Source organism: Dipodomys spectabilis, unplaced genomic scaffold, assembly GCF_019054845.1.
Source record: "Dipodomys spectabilis isolate Male_0828 unplaced genomic scaffold, ASM1905484v1 ptg000131l, whole genome shotgun sequence".
Classification (NCBI taxonomy): Eukaryota; Metazoa; Chordata; class Mammalia; order Rodentia; family Heteromyidae; genus Dipodomys; species Dipodomys spectabilis.
The window spans coordinates 1,381,091-1,406,408 of record NW_024870808.1 but is presented as its reverse complement, the minus strand read 5'-3'; the positions used below and the strand labels follow the sequence as shown (position 1 = coordinate 1,406,408).

General features: G+C 32.9%; 1 pseudogene; it reads left to right on the top strand.

Annotated features, from left to right (window-relative positions):
- Positions 1–6,180: 6,180 nt before the first annotated feature.
- LOC122116347 lies at positions 6,181–6,277 on the top strand (annotated as a pseudogene).
- The last annotated feature ends 19,041 nt before the right edge of the window (positions 6,278–25,318 follow it).

Genomic DNA, 25,318 nt, shown 5'->3' with positions numbered 1-25,318 from the left:
ATTGTGGTGTTCTTTTCAGAACAAGGAGGGCCTCACATTAGCAGAGGTGTAGTAATTTTTCAAAATAGAGATAAGGTATTCATGATGTGAATTAAGGAATTTAAAGTTGCCCCTTACAAGTTGGGAACTGTTAGGCTAGGATGACTTTATGGCTTAAAGCTTGGGATTGATGGTCATAGAAATAATAGCTTACTCTGATAAACAATTGTTTACTCTTGAATTAATTATTACACATGCTTCATAGTCTTATCCTCTACCAGAATGTGGCTATTTTTCTGTTGACTTCTCAATCTGTAACACCCCATTAGAAAATGCATCTATTGCAGAATTACATAACATGCAAACAGGTACTGTTTTGAATCTCTCAGGAATGTTGCGAATTTAAAAATGAGTAGTTATTAGTCATACGAATTTAGAAGAACACATATATTCTGTCCTCTTAACAACTTACTTACTTTTAAAAGTTATGGGTTTCCATAGCATTAAACTGTTTTCTGTTTTAGAATGAGAAAGTACTAAATTTATTCTTTTTTGAAAAATTTGGCAATTATATTGTGAAAATATTTTCTAGTTGGATAACATTCAAGTTGATGACCCGCTGATTAAGAAGGGGTAATTAATTCAAATTAGATGCCAAATAGTATTGATTTTTAAAATATTACTACATAAAGAATATTATTTACTGTGCCAATACAGTGAAAGTATATTTTACGCAGCTTATTTTTTTCAATTTTATTATCAAAGTGATGTACAGTGGTGTTACAGTAATTGTAAGGAATTAAATCATAACTTTTCAAACTTGTTAACACTCCCTCATTTTTCTCACAGTTTTACTTCACCCCTTCACCCCTCACAACTTTTAATGTACGTTTCCAACATATTGTCTTGTGAGTATTGCTATTGCATTGGTTTTCCTTTTGTCCTTTGTCTCACCATTATGCTTTTCCTCTTCCCTTTGCTAAGTAAGGTAAATATATACACAATACAAAATGAAATACAGCAGGGATAAACCATAGGGGAAAAACCCAAAGAAATCAGAAATCACATAGTTCATCAAAAACAACAACCACAAATGAAAAAAATTTGGTTCCATATATTTGAATTCATTTTGCTTAGCATCAGCTAATATGGTTATATATACGCATAACAAAGCCACTGGAAAATAATAGCTGCATGGATACTATATCATGAAACAGCATGTTAACTTTTTGATGGTAAGGGTGGAATTAAGATTGATGAATTCGTGGTTCTGATAAAGGATTTTCAAGAGTTTTAAAGTTATGACAGGTAAATTTTAATTGTTCAAAATTTTAACAACTTAGCCTATTAAGAAAATTTAAAATTGCCTGGAAGAATAGGCTTTCATGCAAAGAAATCCAAGGAAACTTAGTAGAGAGGGAGAAATGTGGATGAAGATGGCTCTTTTTCACACTAAACAATCTGACCTCAGAAACCTTGCTGTAAGTCCTGTAGGTTCCCTTGGAATTGTCTTTACCCAGGAACTATATTCTCACTGTTTGAAACAAGGTTGTATTGCAATTTAAATTCAAAGTTCTTAAAAAAATGAGGCTTCAAAATTTGTGAATTTACCTTTAATTTCCAAGCAGTTATTCTCTGAAAAAGATAATTTGAGTCAAAATATTTAAGGAGAAAGTGCCCTTCACAATGGAAGAAGGTGTTGGGATTACACATTTCTGTTTGTAACACTTTCCACAATGTCTTTGGACGTAAAGCAGTGAAACACAGAAAAAAATCTGATTGTATACTTCAAACCAATGATTTCACATTTCTAAGTGACTCACAAAAAATAATATCCTTATTAATATCAGATAGTGAAGACTTCTGTTATTACATATGCTAAAAAGTTCAGAAAAGAATTGAGCAAATGAAAATGTTAATTAAAAAAAGTTTTCTTAGAAGCCTTAGCTAAGTGTATTGTCTTCAGCAGTGAAGGGAGGTCAAAACTTTTTTATATAAATTGTGTTAGTATTTTTACTCCCTAAAGTGATTTTACAGAGCCCATTTAGCTCACTACAATGCAGAACTGATTGAATGAAGACATGAAAATAAATTCCACATCCAAATGAGGCAACTTAAAGAGTTTTAAAAGAGACATAATGAAGATGTAGCAGTGGTGGAGCCCATATAGTCCTTCAGGTTCACTAGACCTGAAGCCAAGAAGCTGTGATTAATTGGAAATCCGGCAAGAGCTAAGAGGAGGACATAGAATAGGACATAGAAGCATTGTCCTTTTGTAACAGACACTGTCTTCCAAGGTATGGGTGATTTAACTGTATTCTCCTCCATACATCTTGGTGAAGAAATGCAAGACCAAGAAAAAAATAATCTATAGAAATAATTTTGCATGGAATAACTTCACTGTTCCTGATATGGTATCTCAGGAGAATCTTAAGAGAGAAGATAAAAGTGCAGTATTTTTTGGTTTCCTCTAAACATCTTGTTAGCAAAATATATCTTTGAGGTTAGACAATTCTGATTGAACCAACATGTGATGGAGTACTTAATTTTGACTTTAGACACAAGAAGTCTTTCAAGGTAAAAGAAAAAATATAGCCAAATATTTGTGATCACAGCTTCTTGGACAGTTTTCTGGAGACATTGTTTTACATTAGATTTCTCCTCATTAACATATATGTTGTTTCATGGAAACCAAATGCAAGAGGGAAGTTTAATGGACTCACTTGGCCAATTAAACAGCATGAAAGAAGCAAAGGGCAAATAATATTTAATGAATTACTTTGACGACCAATTACTTTGCCAGAAGAAAGAAGGAAAAATATAATTCAAAATCAATTGACTTAAAATATGAAGAAAGAGTAGTGAAGAGAGAGTAGAGAAAATATAGAGGATTGTTTTCTCTCCAGTGGAGTAATGGGTTCTTGATCTTCTTTCTTCTATTCTATCCTCACAAGCTACCAAGTGAGTCTCAGGATTGGATTATCCAGTTTAGACAGAAAACTCTTAGAAGAAAGATACTATTTGCAGCAGATGTAGGTGATTTATAACCTTAGATAATCTATTTAATTCTGTTCAAATTTCTCCCCTCTCCCAAACTTCCCATTTTGAACAGCTTTGTTTGCTTTTCCCAATACTGCCCTACTTTAACTGATTAAAATTTTGAGATGTCATATTCATACTCTCTAGAGATTGTTGTTAGGTTGTAATTTTTGTGTGCTTTTGTTTCTTGTGTTTTTTAACTGAATTTTAAAAGGTTGTGCAATTGTGTTACAATTAAATATATCCATCTAATTGTCTAATGCTCCTCGATTAGAGTCACTCTTTCCATCATTCCTCACCAACCCGTTCTCCAAGATTTATTTCCAATTTACCACTTCCTTTATCATATGTGCACATTGAGTATTCTAACTGTACTTGCCACTTGTTCATTATTCATTCATTCTATGTCTTTACTATAATTCCTCTCTGGTTTCAACTTCCTGATTGTCATTCTGTTAAACTGTGTATTAATATTTTGAAAGGTTTATATACATTCCATGGACTTTCAATCCTGCATATTCTTGAACTGATGTCAGCCTATATTTCCATAATTGATTCATCTGCAGCAACAATTTGCAAGACTGGAGACTTGAAGCACCTAAACATGATTTTATTCTCATTCATTTAGAAGATTAATCTTTAGTCGAAAAGAAAGTTAAAAATGGCTTAGAATGTATTTTTAACTACGAATTTTTATAAATGGCTTTGTACAATGGTGAGATTCTTTTATTTTACATGGAATAATATTTTCTACTACCTATAAGTTTTGGAAAAAGAAGAAAATATAATTTATTCCTAGAGAGGAATATGATAGAAATAGAAGACAGATATTATGTTTGTCATATCTCAGAAGAGTACCGATATTCAAGACTTAAAGTCATATTTCTTACTATGTTAGACAGAGGGAAAACATAAAATAACATATGATAAGGCAACTATTTTTGACTTTTTAAAATGTAACTTATTAAATGATGTAATTTATTAGCTAATGTTTGGGTTTGAAATTTAGGAGGCTGATCTATTTACCACATTTCTGGAAGGCCCTTACTGAAAAACACAAATTGTGGGTGGTACTATTTCTACACTTTAATGAAAGGTTGAACGTGTTTTGCATTAGTGTTGTGTAAATAATTCAACTCTATTGTAACTTGTTCCCTACACTTGAAAAACTTTTAATGTCACTAAGTATCATCAACTTGTAAAATGTTATTTTGGCGAATGTGATTTTGAAAAGATTATTTGAAAAGGAATACACTTTTAGGAGATTCAATGTAGATTATCATTGGTTTGAGAGTGACATTTTTATACAACAGAACCATGTTGTACTGAAGTCCCAGTGTTTTGAAGCACTTCTTAGTGCTTCAAATGTTTTTTCTGAATTACATTTGACCTCTAAGTCAAGTTTTCTGGGCTTTGGTAGATCAATTATGGATCTATCCTTCCAGGAACTATTTTTTGGCCAATTTATGTTGGAATAAAATCTTTCATTAATCATAGGGGTGGGGTATTAAAAATAATCTTATGACACTTTGTGAACTTGTTCACTCATATGGGCTGGTCATCTGTAAGTTGAATGTTTGAATTACAGTACTTTCTCTCAAATTTTGTGATCTCATCCTTCATTTTAAATTGCCTTGCATTTCACAATTGCTTACTGCTAATTCCTGCATCTTAAGGAATTGGGGCCCTGAAATGTAGGAAATGAGAAATTGAGATGGGTATTCAATTATTTGTGTTGACATGTTCCATGGGCCTTGGTGGGAAGACTTGCCCCTATTATCTGATGATGCAGGCAACTGGGACCTGGGATCCTAGGACCCATGGTTACTGCAGAAGAATAATATTTTTTAGACATCTTAGCAAAATTTGGGCATAATCAGTAGGAATGCTTCAGAAATATGGAGAAAAACATCCTGGGACAAGAGAGTTAAAACAGTAAACAGAGCAGCAGAGTAAAATCCATTATAGATTAGAGGAAAACACTGTTTTTTACCATGTGGATTCAGGAGACCAAGAAGAGTTACAATGTATCACAAGTTTATACTAAAAACATTGCATTGATACTTTTTATAGTCTAATATATATTTTAAACCTAATTATTTATATTCCAAATCTATTTATTGGAATAAATAAGTATCAATTTATTTGTCCAATTATCAACTAATTCCAGTAAGTTTCACTGTGCACATATAAATATAAAATATATAACTATATATAATATAATTAAAAGACACATGTTTTGCATTGTTCTGTTGTAGATACTGTATCAAAGGCAACTTTGTTTTAAAGTATTATTCCATTATCTCTACCTCAGTGTTTGATAGAGTTAGACCTAAAACTTTACCATTTGTAGATTTACAGCATGGAGGCAATAGAAAACAGTGTGATTAAAACATTATCAATTTAATGCCTAATAATGAGGAGAAATATATGGACTTCTGAAAATATTTGGTGATAAAAAGGCAGTACTGTAAGTTCCTGCCTGGTTGGATGGTAGACAGGCCAGGACATTAAGTAATCATGCATACCAACAATTTTTTCACCTTCTTGGCTTTAGCTACTTTTGAAATGGAAGGTATAATAAACAATTATATTTTGATAAAATACCTTCTAGTCTGAACAGTTCTGTTTGAACTGTTCATCTCTCCATGATCCCTTGTAACCAAGATTAGTTTTGTTCCAGTAAGACAATCTATGCTGTCAGGGTAAGATGTTCTGGTTGGTCTGTTCCCACATGGAAAAAGCGTAAAGGCTCAGGTAGACATTTGTGCCAGTAACACTTCATTTGGGAAAATGTCAGCTGAAGAAGTTTAGAAGTAGCTCTCAAGCAACGCTTACTTTGAATCCATTAGGTCCACAAAGCTAATTCAGTTGGATAAATAAATACTTGAAAAAGCCATCACTTTTGGACTTATCTATAAATAATTGAGAATACGATCAAATTCCAAATCAAAAGACTTAAGATAGTCATTCACAAAAAAATTTGCAAATGTGAGTAATCAACTGATCAATATAATTTTTTCCACTATTCACAGAATTTTAGGGAAATAAGACCAATAGCATTGTTAGGAACAATAAGGTTTCCTTGTTACAAGTAGGCACCCATAGGTATAAGCCTGTATAAAGATTGCTTCATTAACTACATAATTTAGAGGATACTACATGCTTCAGCAGCATGTATACTCAAATTACAATACAGATATTAACATGGCACTTGCACAAGGATAATATGAAAATTTGAGAAGTATTCCATATTTTTCATTCTTCAGAAGCAAGAAATGAAAAATAGTTATTAAAAAGTTGATTACAAAGTTACAAGTATAACAATACACACAATTCATATAATTAAATTTAGTTTGACATCAGTGTATTAAATCTTCACCTCAGATAGGCGTTTACATAATATAAACTTTACAAAAATTTTCAAATTAGACAACATTGTCATTTTATCCCAAAGAAAAATAATATTAAGACCTAGAAAAAAAAGGAATAAAACTGTTTCTATATGGAATGCAATCGGAAAGGACATGTTAATGAACCTATATATTATAAAATAATGTAGAATTCAAAGTATATCTAGGAGAAAATAAAATAAATTATGAACATTATGCAAACATAGAATATAGAATATTTTAAAATATACATTTTCATGCAAGCACCAGAAATATTTTATCTTCTGTACTACTCATTTCAACAGGTAAGTTAAAATTATTTCTGATTAAAAAATCACAAACCCTGAAGAAATCATTGTACATGTATACAAAAACTATTGAATACATTTTGACATCCAATGCAGGCAATTCACTTGGAAGAATTCTGCGGAATCCATGAATTTTTACAGTAAAATATTGGTGTTGCCAGGCACTGGTGGCTCATGCCTATAAACCCTAGCTACACAGGAGGCTGAGATCCGAGGATCATGGTTCAAAGCCAGCCTGGGAAGGAAAGTCTGTGGTACTCTTATCTCCAATAATCCACTAGAAAACTGGAAGTGGAGCTCTGGCTCAAGTGGTAGAGCACTCATCTTGAGCTGAAAAGCATAGGGATAGCTCCCAGGCCCAAGGTTCAAGCCCCATGACCGACCAAAAAATAAAAAAAGATATTGCTCTTAGGACTTAGGTGAACAATTTGTGCAGCCTTCCAAAACTTCATAGAGGTAATGATACAAACTTATCCTTTTGGCAATATCAAATGCAGTTTCTTCTATGTTGTTCTTCAGGCCTGGTTTTATATAATGGTTCAAAAGAAGGAGATCCAGTGTATCTTTGCTATCTCAATTCTCAGCAGCAAGATGTCAGGGTGTCAAGAGGCCTTTAGTTTGGGCATTGGTATCTGTATCATGATGAAGTAGGAAAGAAGCCACTCTGGTATTATTCCACGTATATGCACTATGCAGGGGTGTCCAGTCATCTACAGTTATTGCATGTGCCACTTGAGAAACCAACTCACTGACAATGCCTAAGTGTCCACTGTAGGCTTCTCGATGAACAGGGGTACACTCATCGTCATCCCTACTATTCACATGAGTGGCCTTTTGGGAATAAGTCTCCGCACTGTAGTAAGCCGAATATTTTTGGCAGCCCAATGAAGAAACTTGCTTGGATCCTTCCCCATTTTTTTCTTGCAGTTGATACCATTCCTTACTTTTTCATGTTGTTCCTCATATTCCTAAGAATTTTCTAACCAGAGACTTTGAGTGCCAGTGGGAATGAGGTGTCCATGTATTTCCCTAATAGTTCATATTGTTTGAACTGGTCAGAAATATTCGTTGAATTTTCTGCATCTGTTTATTCACCATTATTTGTTTTCTCTTTTTCCAATTTTACTATTCGAAATTATTCTAACTGGAGAGGAGGGAATTTATGGAGAGCAGAGGAAAGATGTTCCTCTGTATTCAAACATACACACTGAAAATGGGGACCAGTGATGTCTTCATGTGCAACTTATTCTAGGAATGAGAAAATAGGATTTAATGCCTTCTATATAAATGATTTGGGAAATGGCAAAGCAAAAAGTGAAATGATGCAACCAAAAATATAAAAGCAAAATAAATTAGGATAATTATGGAACAATCATATTATCCATGAGAACCAAGAAATGGAGAGAGAGAGAGACAGATGTGCAGTGACCTAGCTAGCCTCAAAATCTATGCCTCTGATCAATTTATAGAGCAAACAAAATTTTATTTTTTAAAAAAGATGGAAATAGAATTCATGTAATTACTTGAAGTTAGTAAATACATTTTTAGTAGCCTACATAAAGAGACATAACTTTGATCAAATTACAGAAAATCAACTAAATCCTTGATAATTCTAGTAACAGATCTGACTGAAATCAGTTGAATCACGCTTTTCCTGTACAATGAAGGAATAGGAGGATAGTAAAGCAGCTAGAGAAGTCAGGGAGATGGTATCTGTGACAAAACTTTGTGGAAATTGGCAGTGAGGATTTCTTACTCATGATCCACTTGCACTGGAAGCATGATTCTGAACTATTGCTTGCTGATTCTGAACTACTGATTTGATCATTATATTCTCCAAGAAAAAAATGTGAATTGATAGTTAAGGACTACTAATACATTTTGACCTCCTCACTTTCAATCATCAACATCACATGAAGACTATAGACAGGCCTACTTTTTAGATGAAAGCAAATGTCTTTTAAAAAAACAAGGAATGTATGTAGTCATGCAAAGGACTTCTATTTTACTAATGCCTCATGCATTTTTCTAATGTTGGGTACCAATATATAATGGATCTATTAGAAAACTCTTAAAGCTCATATGTTCAATAGTGAGTTCTCATACACTATATCATGGTATTTTTTGTGTATGGTCTTAAGAATAAATTTACATTACTAACTTGTATTTCTGACAGGACAGTATCATCACTGTACACCTTGCTTCTATACTCTCATTTTTAAATTAATATCTAAGTATGTGCATTAGATACCTATAGAGGAAAAAGTAGAAGCCACACTCATGGCTTATTTCTTTAGTAGTAGTTAATCAGAAAGATGAAATGTGTGGATTGTGGTTTGAAAGCAGACCAAGGAATAAAAAGTCCATTAGATTCTGATTTGAAGGTAACCAGCAAAAGCTAGAAATGGAGCTGTGGTACAAGCAGTAAAATGCTAGCCTTGAGAAAACTGAAACAAAAAATAAATACTGGGACAAAGCCAGGTCCTGAGTTCAAGCCCTAGTATTTGCACCAAACAAACGAATTAATTAATAAGGCAATTAATTAATTAAAAATAAATTAAGTGTTCACCTGTGGAGAGGCAGATAAAATGTAACATGCGTGGTAATGGTTTATGTATTATTTTGTAATAAGGCATATTATCATTTGTCCTAATCACTAATATTTTATTTGAACTTTTTTGTACAATAAACCCTGAATTTAGCATGCATGTATGTGTGTGTATACATGTGCGAACATGTGTGTATGTGTATATGTGTGCGTGTGCTGTTGCAATGTTGCTTGCCAATGTGGACAGGGTGAGGCTGAAAAGAGCTGTGTTGCAATGTTTTTATCAGTCTTCTGTCATGTCATTTCAGTGGAACCACCCGTCTGTACATATTATTTGTCTAATAATAACGTCATCATAATCAAAGCATTTACAACATTAAGTTAGATAAAGAGACTGCTTTCAGCTCTTATTGTATGTTAGGTAAGAAGATACAGACATAATTAGGTAGTAAGTTATTGCTGTAAAATCATTGTCAGTACAAAATATATATTTGACCTCTTAAATTGGTTATACTTTTAAGATACACTCATGGAGTGATTTGGACCGACTTTACCAAACAGATATTACTCTCTCGTTATTCCTGTAAAACACAAATTGGATAAACTCTTTCTGGATTTCTGTTGAAAATCACTTTCTTTGCAAGATCATATCTATTCTCACTAAGAGATAATCAAACCCATATTACGTTTGAATATCCCATCTTATTGATTGAAAGTAAGTATTGTGGATATGCTTGTTAGATATTCCTTTAAAAAATGAACAAACTAAAAGCATGTGTCATGTCCAGATTGTGGACCTATTTGAAAGTGTTTTGTACATGCACAAGGATCTTTACTAATGGCTCTTTTGTGGGAGTAACTATGGCAATTTTAACAAATAAGGCTTACATAACATCCCAGAGCAAGTCTTGCAATTTCTGAAAATCCTTTGAATATTTTAGTTTTATTTCAGTTCATTGACTATAGAGATAAAATTTCTGAAATAAAAATTGTTAAGATCTGTAAATGTAAGTGGGTATATAGGCTTTATTATGCATCATTTTATGAAAACCCAGTTTTTATGAAAGTAAATGGAATAGAATGAAAGAACGTAAGTGAATTGGGTAAGCTAATTATTAGTATAACTTTGTTTTCTATTAACAGTCCATTGGATGTACATGATGCACTTAAATTATTTCCTTTGTGTCTCTGTACTTCAGTTAGTTTTAGACTCTCTTTAGTTATGAGTGAACTTTTAGTATAAATAAGGTTCTTTTAAAATGATTAGGATTAACCTTTTGTTTTGTGTCCTACTCCCAAGAAAATGAGTTATTTTTAAGTGTTAATAGTTTATCATTATCATTATCATAGGGAATCATTATCATGATCATAGGGAATTTAAAAATGCAGTAGTATTGTTGTCTTTTTAAAGCAATTGTATTCACAAGTTGGAGAGTCTTAAATTCATACTTAGGTCTTGGTGTCTATGATTTTTACCCTCTCGTTCCTAACATTAATGATAGGTCAGACTGCATTTTTGGGTATATGAAGGGTAAAATATTTATCTGGGGTCAAAAGTGATTTTTATATCAGTCTTATTTTAATAACATTTTAAAGTAGTACATTTCTCTCAAAATGTTGGGTATAAAAAACAATGAAAATACTTCTAATGGTAAACAATTTAGGTGAGCTACAATGTGGAAACGATTGCTCCAAAAGACCTGCAGTCTGTTTCCATCAGGAATTGGGCAGGTCATTCTTTCAGTAAGAATGGGGTAAGAGATGGGGTCCCCAGGCAGTACAGTGTTGAGTGAAGGAATAAAATATGATTTCTAATATTTTGAGCTAGAAACCAAGAATGTTATAGTTTAGCAGTTCCTTTCACCAGAGAGGTACAAATTGATTATGAACTTGGAATTTTCGTATGACAGTTACTTATTTTCTTTTTTTTGTTGTTGTTGGTCATGGGGTTTGAACTCTCGGCTTGGGTACTGTCCCTGCACTCTTCCACTCAAGGCGAGCACTCTACCACTTGGACCACAGTGCCACTTCCAGCTTACTAGTGGTTTATTAGAGATAAGAGTCTCACAGTCTGTCCTGCCCGAGCCGGCTTTGAACCTCAATCCTCAGATCTCAGCCTCCTGAGTAGCTAGCATTATAGGTATGAGCCACTGGTGTCCGGCTTAATTACCTATTTTCTAAGAAAGATGAAGTGAAATATTATTAGAGTGTGCACAATAATTTTGGGAAATTTTCCTAGAATTAGTAGCCTGAGTGCTGGTATTTAGTTATAAAATAGAATGAGGTTATTTGATATGGTGGGAATGGACCGCAGGCTAACACTTACTATGTGTACAAAGTTGTACTAGTAATTCCAACTCTGAAGACTTAAATATCATCATCTTAGAATTAAAAATAGAAGTAGTTCCACTTTATGGGATTATTGTAAGGATTAAATTAGATACCAAAGGTAAAGCACTTGGAAAAACAATCAGAGTTTGATACTTTGTACCTGTTATTTTATCATGTGATATATTCTAATATTTTTACTGTGATTTTTATATTGTGTCTATTTAGGATACGAAAAGAGATGTATTGACATTCATTGCGTTGTTCACTTTTTTGTCATTATGAGGATAATACCTGCAAAGAAAATTTCTGAGAAGTAAATTATCATATTGACTCATGGTTTAAGATCAGATGTCTCCATTGTTTTTAATTATATTTTTATTAAATAGTTTTACGAAAGGTTTTCCATTCAACGAATCAGTTTATAAGAACAATGGATCTTTACATAACTTTCTCACATCCTTCCAAACCTCACCCCACTTTCATTTTTTCTAGTTTCATACTATCTGCATTGAATACTATGGCTTCACTCTCTACTTCCAGAAGTCCCTTTATTCCTTCCCTTTGACTTCTCACATTTTCCAAGTGATATTTTCCTGGTATTCATTTTGTTGGATTAAAAGTTCAATTTTATAAGAAATTACACCTTTCAAATACTCCTCTGCAAATATCATGCTTTGATTAATATTGTTGTTTAACTTGCATAAAATTCTGGCTTCCAAATAAGCGTCCTTTGTGTGTCTGGCTCTGACCTCGTTTATTTAACATAATTTTAGATCTATCCATTTCTTTGCAACTGCTGTAACAGTCTTTATAATGGATGGGTGCAATCCAATTGTGTATATGTGCAACATTTTCTCCAATCATCCCTCCGCTAAAGGGTTTCTGGGCTGTTTCCATAAGTTCTCTACGGTTAATAGTGCAGTAGAGAACATGATTGTGAGAGTGATTTTACCGTAACCTTTTGGAAGAATTCACCACTATTTTTCTGGGAGCAATCCTCTAGCCAATTTTCCAGAATAAGCACATTCCTTCCATCATCTCCATCACAATGTTTTTCAAGACCTCAAAAACACACTACCCCCTACAGTTCTCAATCAGCTAAAACCACACTGTGCCCATATTCTTTGTTGTTGTTTTTATTGTCCAGTCAAGGGGCCTGAACTCTGGGCCTGGGTTATGTACCTCAGCTTTTCTGCTCAAGGCTAATGATCTACCACTGGAACCACAGAGCCACATCCAGTTTCTTCTTTTTGCTTATGTGGTGCTGAGGAATCAAACCCAGGGCCTAATGCATGCAAGGCAAGAGCTCTACTACTGAGCCACTTTCACAGCCCTGATGTGCCCATATTCTTTTAATACATTTTTTCATAATTTTACACATGATTTAGTAAGAACCTTCTATGTACTTTCCTAATGTGGGAATGAGGGATATGATAATAGAGTAAAAGTAAGAGATATGGAATTAATTAGCTATTATCATATTTAAAATAATTTTCAGCTCTAACTCATAGCCTCACTTACTATTATTTTAATCTTTATTTGATTACTTCACACCTATCCACTAAATTATAACGTGATTTAAATACAAAGGCAAAAAATGTGGTTTGACTTTGACACTCATGTGTGAGGATGTACAATATGGGCAAATAAAGGGATTGGAATTAAAGCCATTACCCATTTTGTTAAATTGTTTTCTGAAACTGATTCTCACAATTCATATTTCATTCAACAAGAAACGTGACAATTCCCTTTTCTTTGCTCCTCATTAAACTTGTTTCCATGTTATTTTATAATGAATGATGATTTCATAAATGTACTGTAGATACAAAAATATGTTAAAATATTTCTATATGTATGCATTGATATAAATATACACACATATAAAGGTTATAATGATAAATTATAACTTCCGTAACTGTAGAATTTACTAAATTATTAAAAACATGGACGAGTCAGGCGTGGAATCCTGGCTAATCAGGAGGCTGAGATCTGACGATCATGGTTTGAAGCTATCCTGGGCAGGAAAGTCCATGAACCTCTTATCTCCAAACAACCAAAAGAAAATCAGAATTGGAACTGTGGCTCAAAGTAGTAGAGTGATAGCCTTGACAGAAAAGACTCAGAGATATCACCCAGGCTCTTAGTTCAAGAACTAAAATCTACTCCAAAAAAGTATTTAATTTACACTTGTGAAGAGTATTTCCTTCACCCAAATGCACATCCATGCTCATTTGCAAGGTAACTCTGTTATGTCTGGAGTACCACATAATATTATCACTTAAGTAGAAAACATTGCAACATGGGTAAACTATCTCTCATGGATTTTTCTCCACTCAAATATTCAAATCTTGCAATTATTCCCATTATTTAAAGTCATAGCTTTTTTTCTTTAACACCCATAATATTAGAATTTGAATTGAGTGTCTTGTGCCTCGTAAATGGATGTTCTTACCACTTGGGCATGCCCCCAACCCTAAATTATCCTGATTAACTTTCAGAAAGAATCTCGCTTCCTACTTGTGTATGATCGTGGGCTCAGTCTACTTCATGTTATTCTTCCTGGAATTTAGAATAATAGGTGCCCGGCATTGTGAACAGATCATTCTGACCAGTCTGAGCTTTAACCACTATCCTCACAACAGTAGACTCCCATGTAGTCAGGATTTTCAGAAGCTTATCATAGCTATTTTTTTAAAAAAATCTTTGCATTTCCTGCAGGTTCTTGAGTGCTGAGATAATTTTTGTTCTCTTTGGTTGTTTTGTTTCTTTTGAATGTATGTGTTGAGTTGTTCCTAATTTTGCCTTTTGTTTCTTTAATCTTTTTTTCTTACTCTTATAACTGTTATTTTAGGTGAAAATGTGTGTGTGTGGTTTTTTTTTTAAAAGTATCTACTGACGTTTTGGTCTTTTTTGTTCCTTCTTTGTCATTCTTTTTACTTTGTCATCTTTTGTTGTTTTTGCATGAATTATTTGCCGGGCGTGGTGGTGCGCACCTGTAATCCCAGCTACTCAGAAGGCTGAGCCCGGAGGAACGCTTGAGTCCAGGAGTTCTGGGCTGCAGTGCGTTATGCCAATTGGGTGTGTGCACTAAGTTTGGCATCAATATGGTGCCCTCCTGGGAGCGGGGGAACACCAGGTTGCCTAAGGAGGGGTGAACCGGCCCAGGTTGGAAACGGAGAGGGTGAAAACTCCCGTGCTGATCTGCTTGAATTATTTGTTGTTCTGTTCATCCTCATATATACCTGTCATTGATTATAAGACTTTATCCCCCATTGTGTACATACTTAATCCAAAAATATATTACTCAATTCAAAACCTGTTAGGATTAAATTCCTTAATAGCAGTATTATTTATTTACACCTATAGAATATTGGAAGTATTTTTATTTTTTAGTTTTTCAGGTCTCCTTTCTATCCCTCCCCTCCTCTGATCCTATCCCCGTTCATCTCTCAATATTACTTTTTTAAATTTTCATTACTTTTAAGAGTTTCACTTTTTACATTTAAATATTTGTCTTTTCATTTTTTTGTCTCTTTTTTAATTTTTTTTTCTCTCTTTCCTATCATTCTTCCCAATCCATTTCCCTCTGTGAGATTAGGACTTGGTTAATTTCACTCTCCTTTTACCTTTCCACATCCCTCTAAACCTATTTTTCCCCACCTTTCTCCCTAAACATAATAATTTCTGGTTTGTCAACTTCTTCTTTGCTATTCTTGGCCCCTTAATACATAGTTGTTTAATGTTGAATAGACTGTATCTCTTGAACTAGATTGTATCTGCAGACTTTTGACTATGCAATTACAGGACTTTGGTTGATGCTTGCCTTAAAATGGTGTTCTAGCACAAAACTGGCATTACTTTCATCCCAAATGGGAAGAAAAAGCAAGAAAAACACAAGGAAAATGGCAAGTCCGGGTATCTCAATGCCCACTCAAGATAATCAGGTGACAGAACAGATAATGAATAATCCAGAAGAGAGTTCCCAAAAAGCTCTACAAACACTCCTGCAAACATGGTGAATGAAAAGATTGAAACCCTGCAAAGGACTCAGTGTGAGCGTGATAGGGAGAGAGAGGAGGCAAACCAAAGATCAAAACAGGAAGCTCATGGGCTTCAGGAATCTACTCAAAGATTGATACTGGAATTGTGTGAGCAAGATGGGAACACTCAAAGAGAAATGAAAGTATTGTGTGAGCAGGCTGAGATCAGTCAAAGAGAACTACAAAAGTTGCATGAACGTGAGAAATCTAATCAAAGAGTAATACAAGAATTGCAAGAGCAGGATGAACATAGACAACGATCAATAGAGGCATTCATGGAATCAATAAACAGACACCTGAAAGGAGTCAGGGAGCCCACAAAGGGAATGCTGAATGGAGCCCAATAGAAGGAATGGGAGTCCAAGGAAACCATAACCCATCAACTAAGTGCTTTGGGAATAATCACTGAACACCAAATTAAGGAAGTAAAGAATTTCATACAAGATCTAAAACAAAGCTCCAACAAAGAATTTGAAGCCATAAAAGCTGACCAATTAGAAGGAAAAGAAATGAAAAAAAAGTAGAAAGTCTTGACAGTAGGTTAGACCATGCAGAAGATTGAATCTCTGGCATTGAAGACAGCCTAGGCATTATAGAGAAAGAACATACAACTATCAAAGACAAATTCAAGAAATATGATATATCTATTCAACACTTGGAAGACACCATCAGAAGGCCTTATCTGAGGGAAATGGGTGTATAGGAGCACATAGAGACAGAAATTAATGGTCTAGAATATTTGTTTAAGAGGATCCCAACAGAGAACTTCCCAACACGCAAGAAGATAGGCATATTCAGATACATGAAGCTTTTAGAATTCCAAATAGACCAGACAAGAACACGACATCCCATCGTTACATTATAATCCACACAGGATCAATTCAGAGCAAGGAAAAGATCCTTAAAGCTGTGAAGGAGAAAAGATCAGTCACCTATAAAGGAAAACCAATTAGAATCACCACAGATTTCTCAACAGAGACAATTAAAGCAAGAAGAGCCTTGAATGATGTATGCCATGCCCTAAAGACAAACAACTATCAACCAAGAATAGTGTACCCAGGTAAACTCTCCTTCATAACTGAAAGTAAAATAAAAATCTTCCATAGTAAAGAAAAACAAACAATATATCTCCACCAAATCAGCTCTACAAAAGATACTTAAAGATGTCCTACACATAGAAAACCAACAAGACCACAATAAAGGCCAAGAAACCACACGCAAACCTAATCCAAGTACCATAGGAAGAACCCAGTAGGCGTAGCTCCCAAGAAGGTGGATAAAATGGCAGGAACACTCAAATACCTTTCAGTCCTATCTCTCAATATTAATGGATGTAACTCTCCAATTAAGCGACATAGACTGTCCAGTGTGTTTAAAATGCAAGAATGTTCTATCTGCTACCTTCAGGAATCACAACTTGCCCCCCAAAAAAACACATTTTGAAAGTGAAAGGCTGGAACAAAATCTACCAAGCAAACGGACCCCATGAACAGGCATGAGTTGCAATCCTAATATCAGATAAAAAGACTTCAAATTAAAATTATTGAGAAGAGATAAAGAAGGTTACTATACACTAATTAAGGGATCTCTCCTACAGGAGCATATTAAAATTCTAAATATTTGCCAAACAATAGTGCACCCAAATTTATCCAAGAAATACTACTTTAAATCTCACTTAGATGCAAAGAAATGAATTGTTGGGGACTTTAACACACCACTATCCCCACTAAATAAATCAACTCGACAAAAACTCAACATAGAAACCGCCGATCTAAACAAGTGCATACATCAACTGATTAGCAGACATCTTGCGAATATTCATCCAGCAGCATCAGAGTACACTTTTTACTCAGCAGCACATGGAACATTTTCCAAAATACACCACATTTTAGGTCACAAACAAACTTGTCAAAATTCAGAAACATTGAATTCATATCTTGCATTGTCTCAGACCAAAAGGGAATAAAATTAGATCTCAACACAAAAAGTCACCAAAGAAAATCCAGTAATACATGGAGGTTGAAAAACACACTTTTGAAACCTCAGTGGGTCATGGAAGAGCTGAGAAACGAAGTTCAAATGTTCATGATATTCAACAAAAATTGTCACAGAGATTATCTGCTCCTCTGGGACACAGCAAAGGCATGATTCAGAGGCAACTTTATAGATCTGAGTTCCTACATCAAAAAATTGGAGAGATCTGAAACCAACAATTTAATGAGATCTGACACTCCTTGAAAAAGAGCATCAAGATAAACCCCGATCCAGTAGATGGAAAGAAACTACAGAAAGCATTATACTCAATGGTGAAAAACTAAAGCTATTTCCGATAAACTCAGGAACGAGACAAGGATGCCCACTCTCTCTATTGCTCTTCAATCTAGTATTAGAATGCCTATCTACAGCAATAGACAAGATGCAAACATAAAGGGGATTCAAATAGGGAAAGAAAAAGTAAAACTCTCCCTCTTTGCAGATGACATGACCTTGTATTTAAAGACTCCACTCCCAAGTTTCTCAAGGTGACTCAAAACTTGGGCAAAGTAGCAGGGTATGAAATTAACCATCAAAAATCAATGGCTTTTCTGTATGCCAACATTGAGAAAATTGTGTCTGAAATTAGGAAAGCATCTCCATTCGTAATAGCCCCATAAATAAAAATACCTAAGAATTAACTTAACCAAAGGCGAGAAGGACCTCTATGATGAAAACTTTAAATACCTGGAAAAGAAAATCAAAACAGATTTAGAAAGTGGCAAAAACTGCCATGTTCCTAGATTGGAAAGATCAACATCGTGAAAATGGCAATACTTCCCAATGCTATCTACAAATTGAATGTGATACTTATCAATATTCCAACCTTATTCTTCAAGGAAATAGAAAAGGCAATCCAAAAATTCACATGGAACAATAAAAGACCCCGAATAGCAAAAACGATCCTTAACAGAAAGAACAGTGCTGGAGGAAAATCAATACCAAATTTCAAACTCTTCTAAACAGTTTTTAAACATTTTGCTTTTCTGCTGAAGTTTAAGTATTTCAATGGTATCATCAAAGTATATTCCTTGGGTACTTGGGGCAGTTTTTTATAAAGTTTTTAACTAATGGCTTCTAAGAATTCTTAATTGCTATAATATTTGTTTTATTTTAATTTCGGTATAATTTTATTGTAAAGGTAATGTACACAGGGGTTACAGTTACATAAATAATGTAATGAGTACATTTCCTTTGGAAGGAACATTGTTATCCCCTCCATCGATTTTTTTGTACACTGAAAAAATTACTGATGCTTTTGTTGTTGCTATTGAACAAATGTACTTTTGCTTTCTTTGTTCACTCATTTTTTATTATAAAATTGATGTAAAAAGGGATTACAGTTACTTAAGTCAACTAAAGAGTACACTTCATTTTATTTTCTATATTTCAAATTTTGATCTTAATTACTCATTTTCTTGTTTCTTTAGGATAATTCTTTTTTCAGAGGTGTAGGGTTAGTTAATTTAATTTTGCATGATTTTTACACATGTGAATTATTCAGACACATATATGTTGCTTTTAAAATATTTAACATGTGAATATTTAAAATTATTTTCTTAATTTTTATATGGTTAGTGAATTTAAATAAATTGATTTTCTTATAGTTCTAAACATATTTTTCCAGGTAACAAATAATTACTGTATTTTCAAGAAGCACATACTATATTAAGTATACATACTATAAGAAGCACACACTATATTAAGAAAGCCTTCATTTCCTGGTCACTTTTTTGGAAATATTTGTACTTGAATTAAAGAAAAGTTTGAGCTGGGCATGGTGATTTGTGGCTTCAATTTTCTACCTATGGTAGGAACTGCGAATAGGGTTTGTAATTCGGGAGAGCCTGAGAAACTAGGAGACCTTATCATAAAAATATCCAGAGTGAAATGATTAGAGATATAGCCAACCATAGTGAGATATAGAGCACCTGGTTATCATATTCTAAATCTTGAGGTTAAAACACCAGTAACAGTAATCGTTTGTCAAAATTAAAGGATACATGTTTCAACATGTTTATTATTTAAAACTTATTTGCAAAGGTTCTCATGTCTTCTTTTTCTTAATTTTCAATTTACTTAATCTATAAGAATCCAAGTATACTGTGACTATTTGATTTCTAGTAAACGTTTAAATAGTATGAGCAATATTATGATTATATATATTAACCTATTTTTATTATTTGTGATAATTTCCAATATTTAATATTATAATATCAATATTCCAAATGTGTGTATGTGGTGTGTGTGTATGTGTGTGTGTATGTTTTTGTGGTTTTTGTGTGGGTATGCTTTGTGTGTACTTTGTAATGCTGGGGAGATCACACCATTATTTCACATATGCTATGTCAAGATTTCACCACTGAACTATACTGTGTAGTTATAATGCAAACAGTGTTTTAAATTATGACTTTTAAATTTTCATTCCTAGTATGTTTTTCAAAATTATATATGATAAAATGTGATCCATTTTCTATCCAAGTTAGCAATTTTTATTGTTATTTTATTGGTATTTAGAATATTTCCACTGCTTTTTCACTTCCAAATTCTTGTGTTTGTTATTGATAAAGCTTTTACTTTGCTTCTTTTCTCTCTTCATTCTGTTTGCCTTTAGAGTTTACCTATTGTTTCCTTTATTTCTTTGGAAATTAATTATCATATTCCTATTACAGTTTATTTACATTGTAAGAGGTCTATACAATGCTTTACTTTCTATTTAATTTTTCCCATCTTCTCTGACTCTCAGTCCACACTATTAGGTGGATTAAAAAGAAACTTGATTAAGGACACTGATTATTTTCCTCCTTCTCTTGTCTGAAGTCTTTCTGTTTTTGAAAAACAATAACAATGACATACAGCTCCTAGGTGGACCCTCATTCTATCCCCTCTCACTCTCCTCTGTAGTACAGCTCAAGTCGTTATCATTCAACTTTATTATGCTATAGTGTTAACTAAATCTTAACTCATTCCTAAATTAATTTTAGTTGTTTTAAGCATTTTCTAAAGACATTTTTCCCTATATAATATCTTGGGTCTTGTGTTTTCACAAGGTGCAAAATATAAGTGACTATCAAACGTCTAGATATCTGTAGAATGTTGGTCCACCTGCTCAATAAACTTGTATATAAATTCAAGGAAGACAGGTCAGTCAGAACAATCTTGTAAAATGGTGTAGCTTGAGCACTCATACTAGATTTGAATCTTATTATCATGTTTTTTAGTGAAAGAACTGACACATAGAAGAATGTAACAGATTTATCAAAAATAAATTCTTAATTTTATTGTCAATAGATTTTGAAAAGGATGCCATAACTTAATGAAATAAAAATAGAATCTTAAATGGGTGTATTGGTACTACTGCCTCTCTAGTTTTAAAGAATGAACTTATACTACTACCTCAAAACTTATACAAAAATTTAAAATAAAAAAATGATTATCAAACTAAATGTTAGTTGTAAAAACCTACAATACATAAATGTAAAAATTCATGACAATGGATCAGTAAAGGTTTCCAAAAATTTGACACGAAAGCACTAGTGGTTAAAGAAAAGCAAGAATAAACTAATATCAAGGGATAACCTTTCTTAATTCCATGAAAGTAGTGAGAACATATCCAACAGATAGAGGGCACATAATTGTTAATGCTACAATGTTAATGCTACAATGATCCTGAATCTTAAGTATTTTATATCTTCTCATTCTGTATAAATTTTTCCTGAACAGGATATTCCTATAAAGAACATATGTAAATTAATAGTCAATAGGAGGTGCATATGAATTAAGCTCCTATTTAGTATCTAAGAAAAAAGAAAAAGAAAACTCACTAGTATGACCATAATATAAAAAGATGACACAAAATATAGTAATGCATTTGTGGAGAAATTGATATGCTCCGCATAACAGAATGGTTTGTGTAATACTGCAGTCATTTTAGCAAGCACATTTTCAAGTCTTCAAAAGGTCAAAGAGAATTGTATATGTTCTAGCCATTACAATTCTATGTATGTATTAAAGAGAAGTAAAAAAATTGTATGGATCAGGTATGTAGTTCATTGACAGTGCACTTCAACAGTATGAGTGAGAACCTGGAAATAATTCCCCAAAACAAATTTTGAAAAGACACCCTATAGAAGATGTATGCAGGACAAATTCCTGTAACTCAATTTTATATCTATTTTAATATCTGTTCTAAAATTTATAGCATTTCTATTTGTAAAAATTAGGCTTGGAAAAGCTATGATTGTACAATTCACTTCCAAAGCACTAAAATGTATACAATGAAAGGAGATAATATAATGCATGTGAATTTCATATCAGCAAAAAAATAAAACTATATTTAAAAATTCTTCACACAAAATCCAAAATACTTAAAAAGATGTTTTTGGTGTTGGCTAAAAATTCTTTGTAAACTACAGCTTCTAAAACAAAGATGTGATTTCTGGTTTTGTTTTTTTTTGAGTTTTTTTTGTCTGTTTTTTGAGTTTATGCACAGATAACCCAATCAAAAAATGTATGTGATAACTGGAATATCTAGGAATTATACATCACTTGTATGTAATTGATAACCTTTTCTGGAAGAAACTTTTAGCAAATGATAGAAAACACAAATCTGTGCATCTGCATTTTATGATAGCCATATGTTACTTGCTCAATACATTTGCTTTTCTCTACTTTGCTAGAAAAAAGTATTCTCAGGATAAGAGCCAATAAAGTGAAAAGACATAATCATCTTGATTTATTTGTGACAAAAACAAGTGAAATAAAACAATTCCACTTATTATTATTAGTAGTATCTATGACGATGATCCTGAATGCCAACATCCATTGAATTTTTGGAATTTTAATTTCTACGAACATATGAAAATTAGAATAAGAAAACAAATATAGTCTTAGAGCAAACCAGCCTTGGAATAATTTTCCTAATTGTTTGAAATTACAAAAGAATTAATACCATTAAAATTATCCTTTCCTATGGAAATCATTTAAAATTTTATCATTTATTATAATTAAAATACCAAGCAAGAGTAATTTTACAGAATAATTACAAATATCATTTTATTACTATCATAAAATAGAATAAAAGACCAGTCCCAATATATTATCATTATTTTTAATTTCGAGTCATTACCTAAATATCTTAAATAATCTAAATAGTCATGTCTTTAACCTAGACATAAATATTCTATACTTTTTTACCTAACATTTTTCATGGGCATGTGTTCGTGTTTCTAAGAAATGCTCACAGCAGGTAAAACATACTTCTGTGAAATTAATGTGATATATTTTGTTGTTGTTCTTGATGTTGATTGCAAGGTTAGGCATTGTCCCTAAGCCATTTTGTGCTCAAAGCCAGCACTCTACATCTTGAGGCATAGAGCTAATTCCTGTTTTTAGTGGTTAATTGGAGATAAGGATCTAACAAGTACTTTTCTGTCTGGGCTAGATTCGAACACAATTCTAAAACCTCATATCCCAGAATAGCTCGAATTATAGGTGTGAGTCACTGGCACTTGGTTTAATGTATTTTTTAATTTTAATTATGCTTCAAGATTTTTGTTTCTCTATAATGTGCATCGTTCTACACATACATTTAGATATATGTACATATTTCTGATGACAAATATTCTCTAAAAATGTATGTCTTTCTACACATAATATATATATGTATCTATCTATCTATCTATCTATCTATATATATATATGTACAAATATATTTCTGAAGACAGACTCCCTCTAAAACTTTATATGCTACTATTTTTTTACCTTTTTATTTCAAAGATATACAGTGTATTTTTCCAAAAGTTTCCTAGAATAAAATAAGTAATATTTGAATGGAATGTAGCGTTTATTACTTTTAAGGGAATTTTAGATATACACATAATATTGTAGTAATATTTATAGTATATTACTTGAAATAATTCTGTTCAAACTTTTAAATATTTGTGTGTAGTGGTGGGGAGAGAGGAAGTTAATTCATACTGCTTAGGAAATTGCAAAACTTCAAAAATCTATTCTATAATTTGTTATAAGCACATAGTCAAGCTACCTGTTATGGTTTAGTTATTTTTTGTTTCTTTGTTCAAAATTTTAATATGGATGCATGCACAGTGGTAACATTAAAATTATTAATCAAAAGACAAATAATCGGAAAATCACAGATACATATCAGAGTTTCAATAGTTATCACTTATAATGCTAATAATTTTGATGAGGATAATGATGACCACAGTATACCCTGATAATGACAATATTGTGATTGAAAAGGAAAAAAAAACTTTACACATTTTGAAGCTGTATTTCCCACATTGAATATATAGTAATAAATAGCGTTGGATTACATACAATAAGAATAACAAGAGGAGAGTTTAAATATCAAGAAATACTATCACATAAACAGGTAGAGACAGTAAAAACCCTAATGTTATTCCTGCAAGTCTCTCTAATGTATACACACTTTTCTTGGTGGTATTCATTTCTTATAAACAAACTTAATTATTTCCACATTTTGATGGGCTAAGATGTAGTTTTCAGCTTAGTGTGATTAGTTCAAAAATATTCTCATATAGATACTATTCAATAATCAATGTTTCCAGTGATATATTAAGGGTATGTTTTCAATACATCTGAAAAAATATGACACTCTTTACACAGTACTACTTACATATCTGTAGTTACCTTAAAAGGAAATAGACCTTAGAGACAGGAGGTGAAATTTATTTTTATTTCTACAGGAAACAATTTGTGACTTTATACCAACAAACTGAATTTGACTCTTTCCTTATTTGTAAGGTAAGCTGGAAAATGTAAGGACTCTTCACTTTTCTTTTTTCTTGCTATAGAAATCAACACATATATTGTTCATTATTTCTGGTGTATTACATCCATTTATAGATGAGAAATGTAAGGCCAACAGTCAATGTAGTGAGTAAATGATACTAGAATTTGTATCTGTGTTCATCGCTCTCTGTGCTTACAAAGAGAGTAATTTGGTGATGGAGAGGACCAATATGAAAAGACTATGGGGAAAAAGCATAATTTGGAAATGGTTGTTTTAGGACTAGTTGATTAAATGAAACAGGATGGTGTCAGGTGCATAAAAAGGAGTATATAGAAATCATTTGAGTAGGGGCTGGGAAGGTGGCTCAGTGGTAGAGCGCTTGCCTTGCATGCATGAGGCCCTGGGTTCGATTTCTCAGAACCACTTAAGCAGAGAAAAAAAAAGCCAGAAGTAGTGATGTGGCTCAAGTGGTAGAGTGCTAGTCTTGAGATGAAGAACTGAGGGAAAGCGCCCAGGCCCAGAGTTCAGGCCCCACCACCCGACCCACCCAAAAAATAGAAATCATTTGTGTTACAGAAAGAGAAAATCTTGATCAACTTATCTAATGGGAAGGAGTAGAAGGGTAAGAAGAAATCTAAAAATCTAATGTGCTTCCACACGTTTGGCTGGCAACTGTGTTAGTGCTACTCTTAGTTATAAGGACCACAGGTGGAAATGATAGATTTAGGGGAAAAAATCTGATAGTTCTAAAGTTTAGATGCAAAGATGGGTCTGTTTAGACATCATCAAAATATCCATGACCATGAATATGAAAAAGAATAATAAAATTGGGGATACTATTGAAGGGAAAAGGAAAAGGAAATTCTGAC